Source organism: Epinephelus lanceolatus, chromosome 21 (assembly GCF_041903045.1).
Source record: "Epinephelus lanceolatus isolate andai-2023 chromosome 21, ASM4190304v1, whole genome shotgun sequence".
Taxonomy (NCBI): Eukaryota; Metazoa; Chordata; class Actinopteri; order Perciformes; family Serranidae; genus Epinephelus; species Epinephelus lanceolatus.
In genome coordinates, this window is record NC_135754.1 from 20845282 (window position 1) to 20867180 (window position 21899).

General features: G+C 40.6%; 1 protein-coding gene and 1 long non-coding RNA gene across 5 annotated transcripts in view; one reads left to right on the top strand and one right to left on the bottom strand.

The window, feature by feature from the left end:
* plce1 (phospholipase C, epsilon 1) overlaps positions 1-21899 on the bottom strand; it is a 130242-nt gene that overhangs the window by 74317 nt on the left and 34026 nt on the right. The window lies entirely within an intron of this gene.
* Positions 1515-14164, top strand: LOC144459365 (uncharacterized). The gene is made up of 3 exons (XR_013488336.1): positions 1515-1701; positions 10379-10507; positions 13389-14164. It is a non-coding gene; the product is annotated as an uncharacterized LOC144459365 (long non-coding RNA).

Consider the following 21899-nt stretch of genomic DNA (forward strand, 5'->3'; position numbering starts at 1 on the left):
CGTCAAGCATCAACCACACTGTACAGGGCATCACTGGATTCATCCAGCTCCCAAAGACAGACGGATATGACCAATGCAACTGCATTCCATTCGTCCAAAGATGTGTGTACAACAAATACTTAATTTATATTTTGCTTTGAGGAGAGGGACTGAATTCAAGAGAGGAAGAATATTATTATTATTATTTTTAAACTTTATATTTATGAATTTTTCAATTATTCAATTACCAAAACATGTATCCATTTATCCCAGCATTGTACATGTGTCCTTGCTTAAGTCCTCAGGTGAAAGGTCTTTCTGCATGCCAGTATAAGGGCTTTGAATAGATAAGTGTCCTTCTCCTCAGGTATTAATCCCAAGTACACAATCCGTGGGTCCCCTGGGATCTTGTAACCTAAAACTCTCTCAAGGATAAGAACAATCCCATCCCAGAATGTTTGTAAATTTTATACTGATTGGTGTATTTTGTATATGGTGTGATAAAAAAAAATCGAATTATGTTCTTCCAGAAGGAGAACCTTATTTTAAGTCTTATTTTGACGCAAAGATTTATTACATAGCAGGGATGTAGTAAAGTGTGAAAGTGATAGCAGTGCTCTGTTGATTTAATTTTGGGTAAAAAGGTTTGGTACGGGAAGGGGGACCTATCCCAGCTAACATTGGGTGAGAAGTGGGATACACTCCGGACAGGTCACCAGACTATCACAGGGCTGACACATAGAGACAGACAACCATTCACACTCACATTCACACCTATGGACAATTTAGACCCACCAATCAACCTGCATGTGTTTTGACTGTGGGAGGAAGCCGGAGTACCCGGAGAAAACCCACACTGACACAGAGGAGCTCCACCCTGGATTTGAACTGGGAACCCTCTTGCTGTGAGGCAACAATGCTAACCACTGTGCTACCATAAAAGAAAATGTACACACAGTTGAGAGACATCAGACAGAGGGGAGAAAAGCAGACTACATAGACATTATTACTAACAATGTGCTTACACTTGTAAATACAATGACAAAGCCTTAGAAAACAAACAGTAACACTTGAGAGCATTTAATTCAACACTTTAATGTTGCAGCTTGACAACTTAATGTTTCAAACTAACAATAAAGGGCCATAAGAAGCCAATAAAACTCAGTTGAATCTTCCCTCTGCTTCATTCTTGGAGTGCTTTAAATCACTGGAAGATTTAGGTCTGAGAAATCCCCATATTCCTGAAATCCTTCATACCACTTGGACAGTGTGTTTGCTTTAATACAGTGAAAATGGAGCCCACAAAGCTGTCTTGAGGGAAATGAAGAAATTGTGCACCCTGCCCACCCAGCGCGACGAGACCATTTAAATCGACTGCACCTAGTCTATTTGAAAACTCGGTGAGGAGCCAGGTATGTTCAGCAGCTCTGGTATCTCAGCACCCAGACACTCTCACCCCACCCAACCTAGACGCAGTGAACCAAATCACAGGCCATAAAGCAAGCACACCCAAACATGCCAAGCCGACATCCCACCTCTCAGCTGTGATATGTACATGTGAAATGTGCTGTGTGCATATGTGTGTGTGTTTTAGTGTACGCAGCACACCCCTCACTTTATCCCAGCGACTCCAAATCCTGGTTTGCATCACCAGGAAGCAGACAACCTCTCCGCACTGTCCTGTTCTGCTCTGACCTTTTCTGCTGTTTCTGTCTCCACAAGGTAATGTTTGCTTTCCCGCAGCCTGAGCCTGGACTGTCTCACCGCTGACTGGGTGCTGCGCTCATTTGTGTGTACAAGCTCATAGGCAAAAAAAAAGTTGTGTGTAGTTACACTGACAGATATAGATTCGATATATGCTTGTACAGGCTGTGTATGCATATGTATTAACTGTATGCTCCGTGTATTTATGTGCTGTTGAGTTCTGTCTGAGTGCATGTTATATGTGTGTGTGTAGGTGGTCCATGCACTTGAGTCAGCATTGCTTAGACTGGAGGAGCCTAATGTCATGTCATGCTTTGAATAAGACAGAAGAGAGCACATACTATGGGATACAATACACACAGACACACATGAACGATTCTCCCTTATGAAAACACATTAGGGACATAATCCGACCGAATCTTAACTCTTTGATACCTGAACAAATTATCTTGATTTCTTTTAAAAACATGGGTAGAAGGCAACTAGCAATGAAACGACCCCCAAAAAATGCACAAAAAATTACAAAAAAGAGAAAATTTAAACAAAAAAAAAACTGTTGTACATTTTTTTAAACTCACACACAAGAAAATTACCTGGAAAGAGTGCTTAAAATAATAGTAATTCTGCATTTTTAAAATGTAATAATAATTGTTATAAATATTGTTTTTTTCCTATTTTTTTTTCTTTTTTCCTAGGTTTTTTTTCCTAAGTATTTTCTGATTTTTTTTTTTCCAATTTGTGGGACATTTCGTATCTTGCTTGTCGTCTTTTTTCACATTTTTTTTTTTAAGAAATCACACCAATTTGGTCAATATTCAAAGGTTTAAACACCTGTGAAAGGCGTCTGAAAGCAGCACAAGAAAAGTGATGTTAAATGAGAAGTTCAAAATCAAGCACATAGGAAAATTAGCAGCTACAGCAGATTTAGAGATGAACCCAAACTATACAGATAAAAACATTTCTAGAAACAAACTTCCTATTCATGCATGACCTCATTTTTAATGCGCCGCTTGGTCCAAGGTTATGAAACACTGTCTTTGTGGTAGTTTCAGTACTGTAATTACCAACCACGTTAAAGAGATGGAACAGGAGACAAGAGGTGTTTGCAGTACATCAACAAGCACAGTGAGTACTGGCCTCACAGCTAAAGCTGTTCAAATGGACACGGAGGAAATGACTGAATGAAGACAAACAAGAGAGAAATGATTTCTACATACTAAAAAAAACACGGTCACCATATAAAAACTGAACAATAACATGGCTCTGGTTATCTCACACAAAAGCAGTGGAGTTTGTTGTTTTAACTAAGCCATGGAAGAAAACCCTTCTTGTGTGAGTCACGTCTCAGATCAAGTCCTCTGTGACTCAGTGGGTGGATTATGATGATGACATTTCTAGGAGTTAGACTCATGCAATACTGCACTGTAAATGTAATGTGGGTGTTGTAAGTGTGTGGGCGTTTGGGAACCCCCAAAAGTCATTGGTGAAGGCTTTTCCCTGGGATTCCCAATATATGGAGAGACTGAACTATATTCACAGACATTTGCTTTGGACGTTACGTGAAAAAAATGGGCTAAAATAATACAAATAGGAAAAGCAATTAAAGGTAAAGGTAAAGTTCCACTGATTGTCACACACCTGAGTGTGTGAAATTTGTTCTCCGCATTTGACCCATCCCCTGAGGGAGCGGTGAGCAGCAGCGGTGCCGCGCTCGGGAATCATGTGGTGATCTAACCCCCCAATTCCAACCCCTGATGCTGAGTGCCAAGCAGGGAGGCAATGGGTCCCATTTTTATAGTCTTTGGTATGACCCGGCTGGGGATCGAACCCACGACCTCCCAGTCTCAGGGCGGACACTCTACCACAAGGCCACTGAGCTGCTAAAGGTTTAGGGATCTGGTCCTCATCCACGGAATCTGCTATGTTGCACCACTATGTTACTACAGGAGCACAGAACACATTAGAAAGCATCAGAAACACTTGATTTTTTAACATGAAACTGCTTTATTCAGTGTTTCTCCCAGTTTAAATCACCTGGTACGTTTGTTTTTGGAGAGAAAGAGACGTCTGTGGATAATTTGGCTCCTGGTAAAAACGTCCTGAGCAATGAACACTAAAGGAATCCTAACCAGGAGAAGTTCAACTGGTTGCAATCTGCAATCGTCACCATTAGATGCCAATAAATTCCCCTAAATCTTACACACTGTTCCTTTAAAATAAAACAATAATATAAACTTTAGATTATTAAAAGTTTGCACTGTTGAGAAGTTTCAATCTGGCTTCCATAAGTATCAAAGCACTGAAACTGCCCTGGTCAAGGTTACCAATGACCTTTTAATGGCTACTGATGGGGGTATGTGTTCAGTCTTTGTACTGGTTGACCCCATGCTGGATCACAACATCCTGTTAAACAGACTGAGGCACTGGGTGAGGACATCAGGTACAGCTTTGAAGTAATTTTCATCTTATCTGATGAACAGGAGGTTTTGTGTCTCAGTCAACAACCACTTCTCTTCATTTTCATCTCTTTAGTATGGCGTATCTCAGGGGTCAATCCTGGGACCAATTTTTTTCTCCTTACATGCTTCCCCTTAAGCACTTTATACGATATACTCTTTTCATTTTTACGCTGATGATACATAGATGTACCTGCCCATTAGATCCACAGACGTTGGAATGATGTGCTCACTCAATGACTGTCTTACTGATGTTAAAAGCTGGATGTCAAAAAAATGCCTTCACCTGAACTCAGACAAAATATAGACACAACAACAAATTCTGCCTTTGGTTGGTCCCCTGTTGGATACTATCAAACCTGTTGCAAGAAATCTTGGAGTCAGGTTTGACAGTAATTTAGGTTTTGAGCAGCATGTCACAAAGCTTGTGCAATCGTGTTTTCATATTCTTTGAAGCGTTTCAAAAATACGACTCATTTTAACTTTTAAAGACACAGAGACAATTTTACACGCCTTCATCTCTTCATGCCTGGATCACTGCAACAGCCTTTTTACTTGCCTGAATCAAAAATCTATTAACCGACTCCAGACTGTTCAGAATTCAGCTGCCAGGCTTTTAACCCAAACCACGACATGTGATCACATCACTCCAGTTTTGGCCTCTTCACACTGGCTCCCACTATGTTTTAGAATAGATTTTAAGATTTTCCTGATTACTTTTAAGGTTCTTGGTGGTCTCACCTCCTAGTACCATACACTTTGAGGTCATTGGGCAGAGGTCTTTTGTCTGTTCCAGTGGCCTGGCTGAAAACTAAGGGGGACAGAGCATTTGCTGTCAGGGCCCCGAGGCTCTGGAACAATCTGCCCAAGGAAATCAGGTCGGCTGAGTCAGTGATCTCTTTTAAGTCCCTTCTTAGGCGGAATTATACTTCTGCGTTGAATTGACGCTGTAGCTACTGCGTAGGCTTGGCGTTGACATGGAGCCTACGCTGTAACCTACGGCGTAGCCTGACGTGCACCTCCCCAGGAATTAAACAACATGTTGTGGCAATGAAGAGCTCCTTTTTGTTTTTGTAAGCTGAAACCATTTCACTCAGTGGAAACGCAGTTTTTATTTACTTTTATTTCAAAGATAAGAAACAACAAATTGTGTAGATAATAATGCCTCCACAAAAATAGAATTTAAAGTCTTGTGTGTAATTTATACTTCTTGGCAGAGAAAATCTCAGCTCGTCGCTAGGCTAATTTTTACAGTGTAATTGATTATTAATATATTATCATTTTTAAAAAGGGGATCTCAAAGGGTATACATTATTTTTTAACACACATTAAATGTTTAGTTCAAAGCCTTAATTTGATTTGAGTTATTCATTTTAGTCCATAGTACCACTTGTGGCCCAAGCCTTTGTTCAGTAAATCAGCATTTGATTAGTGTATCTAAAAGGGAGAATAACATGGCAGCTTGTCTCTGACCAGACATTTAAACCAGCTACTTTTTACGTTATGGCCCCTTTTATCCATTTTTTCCCCCTAACTAGATCCTCCAGTTCTACTGCTAAAATTGGTGGAGATAGGAAGGAAGATGAAGGGAACAAGCGGGAATGAGGGGGAGGAGGATGATAACAAACAAGGATGAATGACAGAGGTAGAAAGGGTTGTAATGATAAGAAGAAAAACTATTATAGAGAAGACTGACAAGGTTTGAGGTAGGTTTGTCAAAACAGGAAGTGGCTCAATAGACAGCATGAAGAAGAGAGCAAAAGATGGCATGAAAAAAGAGGTGAAAAAAAGATGAAGGAGGGGAGAAAAAGAACAGTGCAGCAGAAATAGACAAAAAAAGGAGGTGAAGTGGGAAAAACACAGGAGAGCACAACAGAGGAAACAGAGAGGGAGGCCAAGGGTGACTTGAATCATAATCCCCTGCTGAATTTCACAAGGAGCCGTTTCACCAAAGATCCAAGAGCTGGGCCCACCTCCCGAGCACCGCCTCACACCTTTAACAAGCTTAGGGCATTATTGTGTGTACTCAATGTGTGTGTGTCAAACAGAAGGAGAGGAGTGGAAAACTCTGAGCTGAGCGGTGGGCACTGCATGTCATCTATTAGAAACTCAAATGCAGATGTTAACCTTGAGCACACAACAACACACTGCATAGTTTTAGCTGAGATAAGCAGCATCACAAAAATGAAGACAAAAAAACAAATAAACAGATCATCAGCCAGCAGCTGCATTTCCAGGTCGTTGACCCCTTTTAGAGCCAGCAAGGAAAAACAGCGGAGAAAAAGGAGAAAGTGCAACAGAAAAGACACCATTTACAGGAAAGGACGATCTAATCTAATTTGAGCAGAGTGAATGAAGAGTAGAAAGGGAACGACAAGTTGTGCTTAGTCACCATTTTAGTAGATAATGTTACCGTTTGCTTTGTGGAACACTATGTATCATAACTATTTATCACAGTTATATTATTACAACAAGAAGAGTCACAGTGGGGATTCCTAATGGGCTTAAGTGAGGTTAAAGAAAACTTCTGAGCCTCTATTTTAATGTTCGTAGTTTAGGTAATGGTTCTAACATGTTGCTCACCAGCTGCACCACAACAATTTAGAAAATAAGGGCTATAAACAGAGCTTAATTAAGCAGGGCTAAGGACACCATGTGCATGTTCATGATAGTGCATATAACATAAGGTCATTCTCAACTCTTGTTGGCAGCAGTGTAAGGAAACTTAGTACAGCTGTAAACATCACAGACTGACAGCACTGAAACTGATCATGAAGGTGCTAAATGAAGTGTAGGGGTTAATATTCAGTCAGTAATATTTATTTATTTATCTACCCTAAAACCTTAATTGAAAGCGTAGTCCCAATTAAACGCCCAGTCCCATCTACTAGCCTGGTGTGGCTACACATTTAGACAAATAAAGGCCTGTCTCAATTAGAGGCCTGGTCTGGTTGCCAAGCAGTGAATTTTTTGTAGTAGTAGTTCTTCGCATTTAAAACCGGGTTGTCGGCTAGCTCAAATTATGTGGCCATTCCTCGATTACCCTGTAAGTTATTCATGTTTCTTTAGTCTGTAAGGGTCCTCAGATCAAAAGAATCAAAAGGGTTTTTCCATAAAAATGAATCCGAATTGTGAGTATTGTTTTAACAGGATAAAGTGTCGGTATACTGAGTGCCGTAACTCATTCTCTCTTTGATGCTTTGTCTGTGGGAGCTGGAACAAATGAATGATTCGTAATTAATATATTACCGCAATCCTAACTTTTACAACAACTAATAATCATACTGATTTAACTGAACAATTTGATTGTATTTACCATCTTTGCTGTGCAACAGTTTTGTGTCTGTCCCATATAGATGCCTGTCTCAAATATAGGCCTGTTGATTTCACTGATTTAAATAAATAACAACCCGTGCTACTAACTGAAGTTTTACAGTATTTATTTATATTTGCAACTAAATATTCATATAAATTAGAAGTTAAGAAGTCACCAAAGAAGTCCTTATATGATTTTAAAAACTGAGAAGCTGCTTAAAATGCTCCTATGGCTATATAACATTTGAAGTAGTTTTACTGTACATTACTGTAATTTCGGTCAAATCTAGCCAAAATGGAAGTGTGTATAAGGACAAATTTACCTAATGGTGCAGTTAAAATTTTTTGTAATGTAATCTTAAAAGTTACATGCACCAGTGCTTGTACACAGAGGTATTTTGAGCCCTGTTAAGTAAAGCAGTATCAGTCTCTCTCTATTTCTAAGACATTATTAGAGTCAAATGTAAGGCAATCAAAAAGAATATGGTTACAATCATCTATTTGATCGTCTATGACCAGTTCATGCATCAATATTTACCCTTAATAATCACAGTAAAGAAAATGTGAAGACTGACGCAGAGCAGTAACATGCAGAACGTCCCATAAGGCTATTTAAGACTGGGTTTCTTGCAGCCATTGCGTACAATGTACAGCCCAGCCAACCCAATGGAAAAATTAAAGAGAATAGGAGGTCATCTACGCAGTTCAGCTGAGGCATTAATGACTTTATTTGGAGATATAAGAACGACAAAGTGCTGTACTGATTGGAAGGATCCTTGTCTCCGAAATCTAAGCAATCTAGCGGGTGAGTAATATGTTATCATTACTGATAGGACAAATTATGATTAAGCTGTGAGAGGAAGAGGCAAGTTTCACAGAGTGGAGAAGCCAGTGGAGAGCAGAGGAAGTCTAACAGAGGGGAAATAAATGACAGAGAAGTTGGAGAAAGAGTCTGGGAGGGAGAAAAAAATTGGGGTCATCTTGAGGGCCAAAACAACCTGGAACCCATTAGAGGAACCCAGCAGGACCCCTCCACACCACCACACTCCCCCACTTACAGTTCTCATGATGTCATACTACAGCGAGCCGCTACACTCTCCTACACAATGGCACACAGTCGTAGTCAGACAGCCAGAGATAAGCCTGATGGATGTTTCTGAGTTCTTAAAGTTCGACACAAAATATAATTCTGCAGACAAATACAGTCGAAGGATTTGAAAGTAGTAGCTGCATAGGTGTTTTTGCTTGAATGTTCTGGAGATAACAATACAAAAGGTGGCATACGTTGCTACTACTGCACTATTTTATACTGTATCTCTAAGACTGAAGGGGGAACGACAATCGTGCATTCGCAGTAGTCGCCCCAAAGCTTTGGAACTGTTCTCCCTCCAAAGACCCACATGTTTTCTAAACCCTTAGATTGTCTTAAAGGTTTCTGTTTTATCATTCATATTTTATTTTCAGATCTTACTATTCTGTGCTTTATTTTTTTTAACTCATTTATTTGTGCATGTTTTTGGGTTTGGTACACATGCATGCTACTAATCTTAAAGTTTAACACTTGACAACTGCTGTTTTAAACATCTTAACTACTCCACTTAACGTCTATCTACCTTCTTCAAGTAATGCCACATTTTCAAAATCACGCAAATTTAATTTCCTCCCTGTTCGATTATGTCCCAACAAGACCGCTGTAAAAGGCCTTCTGCACAACTTTTTTCATACTTTCATACACATATTCTCAAGTTATCCTAAAGCAAATAAGTTCGTACGTATTCTGGCAGCACTTCACTATCAAGTGCTTTCCCCGTGTTCAACTTTGCACATTTAGCTAAATTAAGTCAAGTCCTGCTGCTGCAACGCTGATCAGACTAAAAATGGAAATCTCAAAGTGAAGTTCCTCACAGCCACAATACACAATGAATGAAAAGATTTCTCCCCGTCAAAACACAGCGAGAACTCGTAGTAAACAGTTTACTTACTGTAGCACAGAAATACGGCTGATATATTGAAGCGAAAGGAAGAAAAACCACCAAGCTCCAATCCCTCTTAGTCTGAGTACACTTAGAAAAGTGAGAGCAGGGCTTGAGCGAAAGACAGCATGAGAGAGAGGGAGAGGAAGAGAGGGAGAGAGGGAGTGCAAGAGAGATCTCTACATCAGCAGAGAAAGCCTTAGGAGGCGAGATAGAGAGAGACGCAGAGAGGGGAAGATACAAAGGAAAGAGACAGGAGAGGAAGAGACAAGGAGAAGACAGAGATCTCAGACGGTACCCCCATATTAGGTTATGAGGCAACTGGCCCGTCACAATCCGGCAGCAACAGGGGAGATTTCTATCAGTGAGCTCACTCTAAACACACAAAGACAGAGGAGACACTGGTATACAAGATTTCAATCGATCCTTCTCTACGAGCCTGTTCGATGTGTAAACAATGTCTGACAAAGCTCAATTTGGGAGCCGTTACACAGGACCTGAAAACTGAGCCTCTTTTTCAAAGCAGACATCAGTCACCTAATCCAGAAGTGATCCACCAAAGACAATTCAAAGTGTTTGAAGCCAATCAATGAAAGGAACTGGTCATTTTGACGAAAGACAGAGCAAATGCTTATATCAGGATAGTGTTTTTAGTAATACAGTGAGGCGACTTGTGCGTTTTGGCAGAAGTCAGGAAATGGTGCAAAAGCCTTCCCCCCAGTGACCTTATTAAACTGTGCAGTAGCCGACTACAAAGTACAAATTAAGGAGATAATACTGTGTCGATACAAACTGTACTATGCAAAGTAAAAACAAGATTGAGCTTAAGCAGCATTTCATACATTATTTATTCATCTATTAATGGAATCGTTTGTGTTTTAATGTAATTTCATGGTTGTATGTTTCTTATTTAAGATTTTCTGACCTTTTTGCCTTTGTTTGATAGTACAGATAAAGAGTGACAGTAAAGGGGGGAGACAGACAGAGGGGACAACACGCAGCAGGCCCCACTTTGGAATCAAAGCAGAGCTGCTGCAATAAGGACACAGCCTTAGTACATGGGGCTGCATGCTTAAGCAGGTGAGCCACTGGACATCCTACAAATGAATGTTTTTATGTTGTTCGTGAGCCCCCAGGCACAATTTTCTTTCATTAAGTGACAGACAAAGTTTTCTGAATCTTGAATCTTTGAATCTTGATTTTAAGTAAGCAATAGTGTGTCTTATTGGACTGGGCCCAGTGATGACATTACAACATCATTTTCAATCAATCAATCAATTTTATTTATAAAGCCCAATATCACAAATCACAATTTGCCTCACAGGGCTTTACAGCATATGACATCCCTCTGTCTTTTGGACCCTCACAGTGGATAAGGAAAAACTCCCCACTCACATATGAGTGGTGTGTTATTTGCCAAGTGAATACGGTTTGCACGAAATGTTTCCGTAGCAGGTTATTCCTGAGTTAAAGGAAATGGCCACTTTAGAATGAAAACACAGACAGTACTTACTGACTCTCATGCCGACAAGAAGTCCAGTGTAGTTTTTTAATCCACAAAACTCGTTCGGGGCATCATAGGATAACGGTGTGTTTACATGGCAACTTGCGCGAGACTCGAGAACTAGCACCACCACCAGCCATCAGCTAGTCTCGCCCAAGTTGCCATGCAAACACAGCACGCCTGCAGGGCAGGCTAACTGACCACGGTGAGAAATGATGCTATGAAAATGGAGTAAATTACGTCAATTTTGCATGCCGCGGCTTCAGGGCACTTGGATTACGGCGGACAAGCCGTTCTGACGTTTTTGAAATGCATTAGCCGAGTTTTATTACATTATTTTATTTCAAAATGTGGGTTCCATGCACTTCAAGTGTAGCTGTTATCCCGGCAAGCTGTTATCCTGCAAAACCCTGAACGAGTTTTGTGAATTAAAAAACTACAATGGACTTCTTGTCGGCATGAGGGCCAGTAAGTACTGTCTGTATTTTCATTGTGGCCAAGTGGCCATTTCCTTTAAGAACTACAGCCAAGTGTCACATGATGTCATTGCTCACTGACCAATAAATGAAAACTACTGATGAAGATCATGTGATCAGTCGATTAAAAGCTCAGGACGCAGCTAGTAAGTGGACCATGTGCTATGTATGTATGTTAATGTATACTAGAAGTGAACCAAAAAAAATGCCAAAAAGGTCACCTACACATGATTACAAAGACCAGGTAACATACACTGTGATATTGGCACTGTGTACAAAAAACCCGCAAGAGTGCTTTGAAACGGCCGAGAGGAACCAATGTATGCAACTGTAAGTCCTTCTGCAGAAGATTCCACATATACAGAGCTGCATACATACATGCTCGCTTACCAAACTCTGAAAGTACTCTCAGTACAAACAGTTAAAAATGTTCTGAGAACGGAGAGCATAGCCATTTTCAATTTTTTGCTTTGGGTATACACATAAATATGCTGAAAGTTGGCCCAGAATATCCTTTGTAAACAAGAGAATCCAATGGAAGAGATAGATGAGAAGAGCTAAAACAGTACTCCAGACGAGATCACAACTGAAATTCATGTCAACAAATCCATCGCCATGACAACTGAGCAAGCTCCACCTACCAATGAGATGCATGATGAGGCTGAAAGCTCCAGAAAAGATAGTAGGCAAACCTTGAATTTGGGTTGTTTTGTCACACTGTAGAAAAATTGTACGTGTAGTGCAACATTTATATGCTGAACATAACTTACAATGAGAACTGTCAGTATAAATATCTTCTATACATGTGTGTGCCACTATTATGTTGTTACAGTGCTTCCATGTTTGTGACTCACAGGCTAAAAGACTCAAATATTGAGATAGTGAAGTAAAAAATCAGCCTCCATGTTGTGCTCTTCTGGGTAAATACGAATTAATTCTCACTGAGCCCAAATCGCCTTTAAGGTGTCATAATGGCTAAACACTTGCCACGTTCCAGCTTGGCTTGTCACAGGGACAGGTGACGCCGTGGGCCATTAAACCAATAGAGACTGAGGTAGGGGCACTTGATCCTTGTTATTAGCTTTGCTCCAGTGAGCGTTTCTATGCCAACCTCCAATTAAAGACCAGTGTTGCAGCTTTTCTGTTTAAGCCAGCTCGCTCGATGGTGGTGCCAAGCACTTGCAGTTACATTGCAACAACCTCTGTATTATCTACATGACATGTATCAACACACTCTCGGCTGAGACATCAGACACTGATTACTGTTTGGACAATTAAGGAACATTTATGAATCACCTCAATAGCATAGTACGGATAATACAAAAATATATACTAAACAGTATTCCTAAATAAACAATGTGTAGTCTCATACATGAGTGATCTCTCTTTATCATTACTTATGACCCAGTGTGTGGGTCATGAGTGTGTGGTGGTGTATTTATCTGCATGGACTCTGCCCTCTGCCTGTTCTATGCTCTTATTATTTTGTGTCTCAAAACGAGAGTGAATCTGGGATTGGCTTTACATTTTCAATTTTGCTGGTGAGCACTGAAGGAGAGGATGAGGATGAAGAGCAACGCAAAGTTGGGCTGTTTTCTGTTAGATGAATTGGTGCTGGCAGTTAGCTTAATTAGCTCAAGTATTGGCTTTTCCATTACAGCAAATGTAATGTTTCCACGATAGTACAGTAGCTTGTAGTGTACGTACAGCCAGTAAAGGGAAGAATGTTGTCAACAAACAGTAGCCAACAATTCCTGCAAAGTATACATTTAAAACCCCTTTTTTCATTTAATCAAAAGTCTAGATCATTTCCTCTCTAAACTGTAATAGTGGTATAACATCCAAAATACATAGAGCAGCTGGCAAAGAGTGGCCTGCAGCAAGCTGCCATGCAGTGTCTATGGAAAGCAGTGTCTGCCACTCTAAAAGTTGGGGATAGTTTAACTTCCATCCATCTATCCATTTTCATCCATTTATCTAGGGCCAGGTCGCGGGGGTAGCAGGCCAAGCAAAGTACCTCAGATGTCCCTCTCCCCAGCAACCCTGGCAAACTCCAAGGCGCTCCCAGGCCAGATGAGACTTGTAATCCCTCCAGTGTGTTCTGGGTCTGTCCTGGGGCCTCCTACCAGTGGGACGATCCCAAAACACCTCTACAGGGAGGCGCCCAGGAGGCATCCTGATCAGATGCCTGAACCACTTCAAATGACCCCTTTTGACACGAAGGAGCAGTTGCTCTACTCCGACCTCCATCTGAATGTCCGAGCTGAGCCTAGCCACCCCACGGATAAAACTCATTTTGGCCGCATGTATCTGCGATCTTACTCTTTCGGTCACTACCCAGACCCATGACCATTGGTGAGGGTTGGGACATAGATAGACCAGTAAATCAAGAGCTTGGCCTTCCGGCTCAGCTCCCTCTTCCCCACAACACATCACCCGTATCACCTCCACACCAAACCGCCAATCCATTTTGCACTTCATTCTACCCTCACTTGTGAACTCGAGATAGTTTAACTTTTGGTGGCAAATTGCGACCAGAGAATACTGGCAGCCAATCAGGAAACAGAATCCTGTGACTCATATGACCTGCTGACCTATGTTTCAGAGAATTTCTTCCTACCTGAAACGCATGACCACGCCTCCCGCCTGCAGAAAAATGCATATATTACAGCCTACCACACTTCGCCACTGCTTGGTGTGTTTTTGGCTTAACCTAACACAGAACAATCTCCATCAATTATACATTCGATAGTACCAAAAAACCAAAGCTATTAAAAAACAGATCTAAAATCATATTTTGTGTGTCTTAGACTGTTTTTTTTGACGAGGTATCTTAAGAGGTATTGAGTATCAGTTTTTTTATACTAGTATTGTATCAGTGTTTAAAATTCTAGTATCATGACAACCCTACATAACAGTCTCAGGTCTAATGAATACAGAACGTCCTAATGAATCTGCCTAATCAAGTGGAAAAATTAGTCTGTTTCATGCCCAGTTGACATCAAAGTGCTCGTTAGAACAAAGCCAACAGCTGGCTTGCCCTCAGTCTCTGCTTTGCATGTCTTTGATCAATACTCGGCTAATGAGACTGGCCTCCTGAGCTGTAATGAGAGGTCAGATTCATGTATTATACTCCACTTATTACATTAATTGCCTTTCGACGGCACAAAGTCCTCCAGTCAATATAAATTAAGACAATAATATAATGTGCTGCTGTTTTGTTTTGTGACTCTGCACACTTTTCAACCACTGGACACAGACACCAGCCTGCTATCTCTGTCTTTCTCACAACACCTTGGAGTGGCTTATTACAAAGCAGAGTTTATACAACAGCACAATATTTGCAAGGACAATTCTGGAAAACTGTTGATGCTGGTTTATTTTAAAAGGTGTGCTGCCCTCTTGTGGATATATATGGAAGCACTGACAACTAAAGGGAAAAAACATCAAATCTGACAAGTAAAATAAAAGAAAATGAAGGATCACCTCTACCAGTAAGAAGCCTTCCTAGTCTTCGCTTTTATACCACGAGTCACATTCACCCATTCACACACACACACTCACACACCAATGGAACAGTCTTTGGGAGCAATTTGGGGTTCAGGTCTTGCTCAAGGATACTTCAACATGCAGTCTAGAGGATCCAGGGATCAACCCCCCGATCATCCGATTGGTGGATGCCCTGCTTTACCTCCTAAGCCACATAGCTGATCAACAGAAAAAAAACTTGTGGCAACTATTTTGATGAATGATTAGCTGTTTAAGTCATTTTTTTAAGCGCAAGTGCCACAAAAAGCGAGTTTTTTGCTGGTTTTCTGTGTCTTAACTGTTAATAAACTTCTTACTTTTAGGCTTTGGAACGTTAGTCGGACAAAACAAGCAACCTTAAGATGTAATCTTGGACTTGAAGAAGGTGTTACAGATATTATTCACAACATTTGTAGACCGTCATTAATAATCCGTTATCGGCAGTACTCAAATAATCTCTTGATTATTGTTTTAATTCATTATTAGTCCTGTAATATATCAAATGTTGGAAAATAGCTTCTAAAAAAAGGCAATCACAATTTCACAGATCATTAGATGACCTCATCCTACAAGATTGCAACTTATAATGACACTGAATTTAGACTCTTTAGCACTAGTGATCAACCAACTCTGCTCTGCACATTGCTGTATTAACACAAGGTCGACCAGTCAGACATAGACATGACATCAGTGTTGTTGTTGGTGAAACTTTCTGTCCATGTACCCACGTACAAACCACAAGCATGCAGATCAAAAGACGGCAGGAAGTGCAGTTGTATGCCAAGAATCTCTCATGCACAATCTCTCATGAAACATAAATAATGACTCATGCTTCAGCAGTCACAGGTGTTCACATACCAACAATGCTTAGATCATCTGTAGCATCAAATATTCTTTTATTCACTAGATGGCACCAGAGGCTCACTTTTCATTAGTCATTGCTATTACCAATTTCAATCAGCCCTCTCACCTCTACTTGATATACTTTTATATAATAACAGAAGGCAGGAAAAAGTAAATGGAAAGTATCTTTAAAGCCATGCTTATCAATTTAGATCAATGTTTAAGTAGTACATGCAAACTGTTGTTAAAATTCTTGGTTGATAGAAATTCATTGCCCTGTTCAGGAATACATCAGTGGGCCAGATGCTGCTCGGCAAGGCTAAAACGTCTTGAAACCTATTGTTTAAAACTGCTGTAACTACTGCAAAGTTAAATACCAACCTTAATTTAAGATTACAATTATACTTTGGTAATACGTTTGTCAGACACCCTGCTTTAACACTGATGCATTTTAACTCTGCTCCACAAAAATGAAAATGCAATTAAAACTACCACATCCTGTAAGCTTAAGGGTTTAATTTTGGCTAAATCCCCTCAGGATGACCACTCAAATTATGAGTCAAAGCATAAGGAAGGGGAGGTGGCAGCCTATTTTTACACCAATTGTGTTATTCTTCGAGTGCAACAATAATAGCATGACCGCTTCATGCTCTCATGAAAATTGTCCCTTCATTTCCACCCAAATGCTCTTTTCTAAATCAAATCCAGGTGTTAGTGGTGCTAGTGGGTTATCTTTAATACTAAAAGGTGGTTACATCACTGGAGGGGAGCAGAAAGAATGAGACACATGCGGCAGCCGTGTCGTCGGGGTGCTGTGAGCAGAAATGCTGTGCCACATGAGGGTGATGTAACTGGGAGGTCGAAGGAACAGAAAGTTATGATCCGTGTATCAAAACCATCGATTTTGATCAATGCACTGTTTCAATGATCAGAGATGCAATATTATTGATGCAAAGTGAGAACATCGATCCATATAATCTTTCAGAGACTCAATGTCACTGTCAAACAGCGACAGGCAGATCAGGGCAAGTAGCCAAGTAAAACAACAAGGATACATTATTTACTCAGGGACAAATCATTCATTCATTCATTTTCTGTAGCCACTTATCCTGTTAGGGGTCTTAGTGGGGCTGGAGCCCATCCCAGCTGACACTGGGCGGGAGGCAGGGTACACCCTGGACAGGTCACCAGATCATCGCAGGGCTGACACATAGAGACTGATAACAGTGGTTACCATTGTTGCCTCACAGCTGATTCGAACCCAGGGTGGGGGAACCCTTCTTTGTGGAGTGTGCATGTTCTCCCCATGTCAGCATGGGTTTTCTCCGGGTGCTCCAGCTTCCTCCCACAGTCCAAAGTCATGCAGGTTAATTGGTAACACTAAATTGACCGTAGGTGTGAATGTGAGCAAATCAGCAGTGTGGAAATATTTTGGTCAACAGACAGAGCACATGCCGTATGTAAACAGCACTATTACGAAATAAAATTCTGGGTGAGCATTTAACTTCGCCAAATTCTTGCCACTGCAACATCTGCCGCTCTGTTACAGCAATGTTAGGCTGAAAAAACATGCATGCAGGCTGAAATTCAACCATGCAGGAGATGGAATGACTTAAACCACCAGCGAGTAGTAAAAAGTATTAATAATATATGTAATTGTTGGAGCTATGAGTAGGAAAAAAGTCTGCTAGCTGCTAGGCTAATTTATTTAATTAAAAGTGTAAAATGTAAAATGTTTTTGTTGTTAATACATGTCTTATGGAGACGTTTGCCTTCAGGGCTTAAAATCCGATAGCTGTAAATTTTTAGGAAAAAGATCATGATTTGGGTTAAAATAAAAAGATTTCTTCCAGAAAGGGCTCTCTGGCAGAAAGCCCTGAGAGTTAATGTATCCCATGTGCTGCTTTATGAGTGTTGGTGGAGTCCATTTCAAGTAAATGTCACTGTTTTTAACTGGTTACGATTATTTACGTGTTGTTTTTATCTTTTATGACAAAATGCAAAAAAGAAAGTGGTGGCAGCTTCATCTCTAATCAGTTTTGTTACATGGGCATTTGACATTGTCTCATATCGATTGCAGGCCCCTGAGTCAAATCGAAATCATATCGTGACAGACTTTGTGATATCAGCAAATATCATATTGTTGTTCTTGTTCTAAGACTTGACATGTCATTGTATCATGATGAAACAAGTGACCAGTTATACCCCTACTCACTATGACAGGAAGTTCAAGTGTGTGCTTGTTTGCATTCCGAATATTGTATGTGTTCAAAGTTCATGACATTTTTCATGATAGAACATTTTCAAGGTTATTATCACCCAAAAACCAACATATACCAGCTGTGTAATATTGTGTGGCTATACATACTGTATTCACCTCCTGGGGTCAAAATTCTCCACTGTTTGTGTTTGTGTGTCGGGTCCTGACCCACAGTTTAACAGCCTTGACTCTGCATCTCTGTGGGGACCGTTCCCCTGCTTCTGGAGCAGCGCAATTTTCCCATAATATCACAGAGATGCGAGAGGCCTGGGCTAACACACACACACACACACACACACACACACACACACACACACACACACTTTAACTCCATGAAGTGAAAACACCCACATGCAGTTTTGACACCCTTCTGTCGAACCACAAAAGCAAACAGATGGAATGTGTATCAACACAAACAAGCAGCAGCAGCCACATGGGCTCCTGTGCAGCAGATTCAAGCAAACTTTTAAAAGGATAATAAACGAAGGAGCTGGGAAAGAAGTCTCACCATGTTTAAAGAGCAGAGAGGTCACATTGTTCAAGACACTGTCACTGAGAAAAGCAGTACTCCTTACACAGGCACGCTAGATATTTACTGACTGTCCTACCCATTTTCAGTGTAAGCAGACATCTGACTAAACAAGAGTGTGTCTCAACACAAACACACACACACACACACACACACACACACACACACACACACACACACACACTCTAATCTCAGGCTAAGCCGCAACACCCAGCTGGGTGAGAGAGTGGCCTGCTCGGCACATTCCTTTGTAGTGGCACAACGCACAGAGAGAGAACATAAGGGTGACGGACACGAGGTTAAATGAGTGTGACATACATGGAGGGGAAGCGTGTATGTGTGTGTTTTTATGTGTGTTTGGGGTTGGGGTTAATATGATTATAATTCAGAATTGAAACTGCTCATCTAATCTGAATCCTTTCAATTCCCCTGCTGAATATTTTCATGGTAGTTAATTCTTTCTTTAAAATATGCATTTCTCTGGTGTTTTTTTATTGTACGAGTAAGAAATCATATTTTATATTTGTTCTTTAGCTGACTGACTGCCTGAATGTTTGTGCACTGCTGGTGGCTTATAAAAACTGAGGGATCTGAAGAGATAGAAGGTATGAGAAAACATTTATTAGATCTTAAACTTAAAGGGACACTTAATCCCATAATCAAAATTACACATTTTTCCTCTTACCTGTAGTGCTGTGTATCAGTATAGACTGTTTTGGTGTGAGTTGCAGAGTGTTGGAGATATCGGACGTAGCGATGTCTGCCTTCCCTCTAATATAATAGAAACAGGTGGAACTCAGCTTGTGGTGCTCAAAGCGCCAAAAAATACCATTGAAAAACTCAACAGCAATGTGTCTTTCCAGATTTCATGACCCAGTTACTCAAGATAATCCACAGACCTTGTTGTGAGCAGTTTCATGTAGGAACTATTTTCTTTCTACTAAACTACATGTGCCAACTGTAGCATTGGCAAGAAGGAAGTGTGCATCTACTCCTCAACAAGAGGCTCATGCTCATCTCAGCACAACATGTAAACATTACATTAAACAAACCTCCTTAGCTGAGCTGTAGTGTTAAGCCATGTTTCCACAAAACACTTTCAGTATGGTACCTTTGGGAAAAGTAACCCTTCAGACATGGTACCTAGACCCTAGCTCTGTTTAGCATTTCCACCGCAAACAGTACCCTTAAATGTGGGTGGGGTTGTTGTCACTCACTTACTGTATTTCCTCATTACTGGTGACACAGATGGAAGACTCTCCACAGTATGAACAGTGGTTACATGAGCCTCAAAACCAGCCACAACTCAGCCCTGAGCAGAGTGACCGTCTGCTACTGACCAATCAACAGACTGCAGTGTTCACAGCTCCACCCTTTAGTACCAGATCTGTGTGCTAGGTACCCCAACCAAAAATGGGGACTAGAGATGCACCGATCCAGCTTTTTCAGTTTCGATACCGATCCCGATGCTGTGGCTTTGAGTATCAGCCAACACAAGATACTGATACCGATACCATGGTTGACCTAAAAAGCTATATACCTTTACATGTAGAACGGAAAAGACTAGAGGCATCAGGCATTGATGACTACACAGTTCTTTCCTAAGATAAAATGAAACAAGATGAAACGGATTAATGCAGTAATGAACTATTTATTTTTAACAAAAATGAACAATTGTGCAACAGCAGTTGAAACAGTGTGAAATACCTCCACACAGCAGATTCTCTCCTTTGCTCCATGACGTATGACATAGTTCGCGTCGCAACAGATTTAGAGGGAAAGGATCGCCTTGGGTATAGGTTGCATTTTCCAATACCCGATCCATCTATTTTGATGATATCGTGGCCGATATTCAATCCAGATATCGGATCGGTGCATCCCTAATGGGGACGGTATGGAACTGTTCCATTGGTACCATCCACAACTTTTCTGTACCATACTGCTTTGTGGAAACGGGGCTTTAGCTAGCTCAGTGGTACTAGGTTAGCTTGTAGCAGATGCAGGCTTCCTTGATTTGGGTGGCAGATCACAACAAAGGCACTTTGAGGACCACAAGCCAATGCCATCTAGTTCCATTACATTCGAGAGAAGGCAGATATCTTCATGGCCTATATCTCCAACAATCAGCAACTCACACTAAAACAATCTAGACTGATAAATAGCACTACAGGTAAGAGGAGAAATATGTATTTTTGACTTTGGGGTGAACATTTTTCCCTTTAATAAACCTAACTCAGAGAGATACTCTCCAATAACAAACGATTAAGACTCCAACTTAGTGCGGAGCTTGTAAAATTCAGTCAATCTTCAAATTGATCAAGGTACTCAGGTACATTCAGTACCGCAATTACACAATACAAAGTTGCTTAATTGAGTCATGATGTTGACAGTAGGACAGATACTGAAAAATACTGTACATGCCCTGCTGATTACACACACAAAAAAAACAATAGTAGGTCTCATGCACTGGTCTGGCAAGCTGCAATGTTGCTCAACTCTAGTTCACCTTGCAAAAATGTACATGCCATGCTCAGCCAATTTTCACAACCAGGTTTCATGTAGATCTTTTTTCTTCCACCTTTCTCATCCAAACTGTTTTTATTAGTGCATTAGAGGCTGTTTGAAAGCCTCTCAGGCTCTGAGTGGTAACAAGTAGTGTGTGTGCTTCAGCAACTGAGAGGCAAGAAAAGACTCTTTATGTGTGGGGTCTCTCATAATCTTACATTTGAAAAAAAACTGTGCTTCCAGCTATACAGTGACTTCCATTTCCTATAGTTCAAACTGTGATGGTAATGGTAATAATTTAATTCACTTAACCTTTTAAATAGCTCGAACCGAAACACTTAAGCATTAACACTGTGTGTGCACATTAATTACCATCTCACATTGTAGGCCAGTGACCTCAGATCCATTAAACAGGATCGTAACAAGAGGGAAAAAGGAGTTGCATACAGTAAAGAAGAAAAGAAAACTGTTGGTGCCGACTGTCTGACGACCCTGGCTAAAAAACAAACCAGTCTATTTACTGCAGCAATAACCTGGACAGCCAATCAAAGCTCTGTCATCCCATGACAACACAGCACGTTATGGATGTCTTAAAAGCGGATATTTGCTGGACATTTTATCTTAAAATGCTACCTTTGAGACAAGCAGTAATTGGTATCCAAGATGTGCATGTGTTTGCAAGAGTTATTACCTGAGCCTGTAAATAACTTCTCTTCAAACATATGACCCATTTTACAGGCATGGATATTTAACCAGCACAGGGCTGGAGGGAAAATAACACTCAGCAATGCAAACAAGAATGAGCTTTAACAACAACTCCCATATGT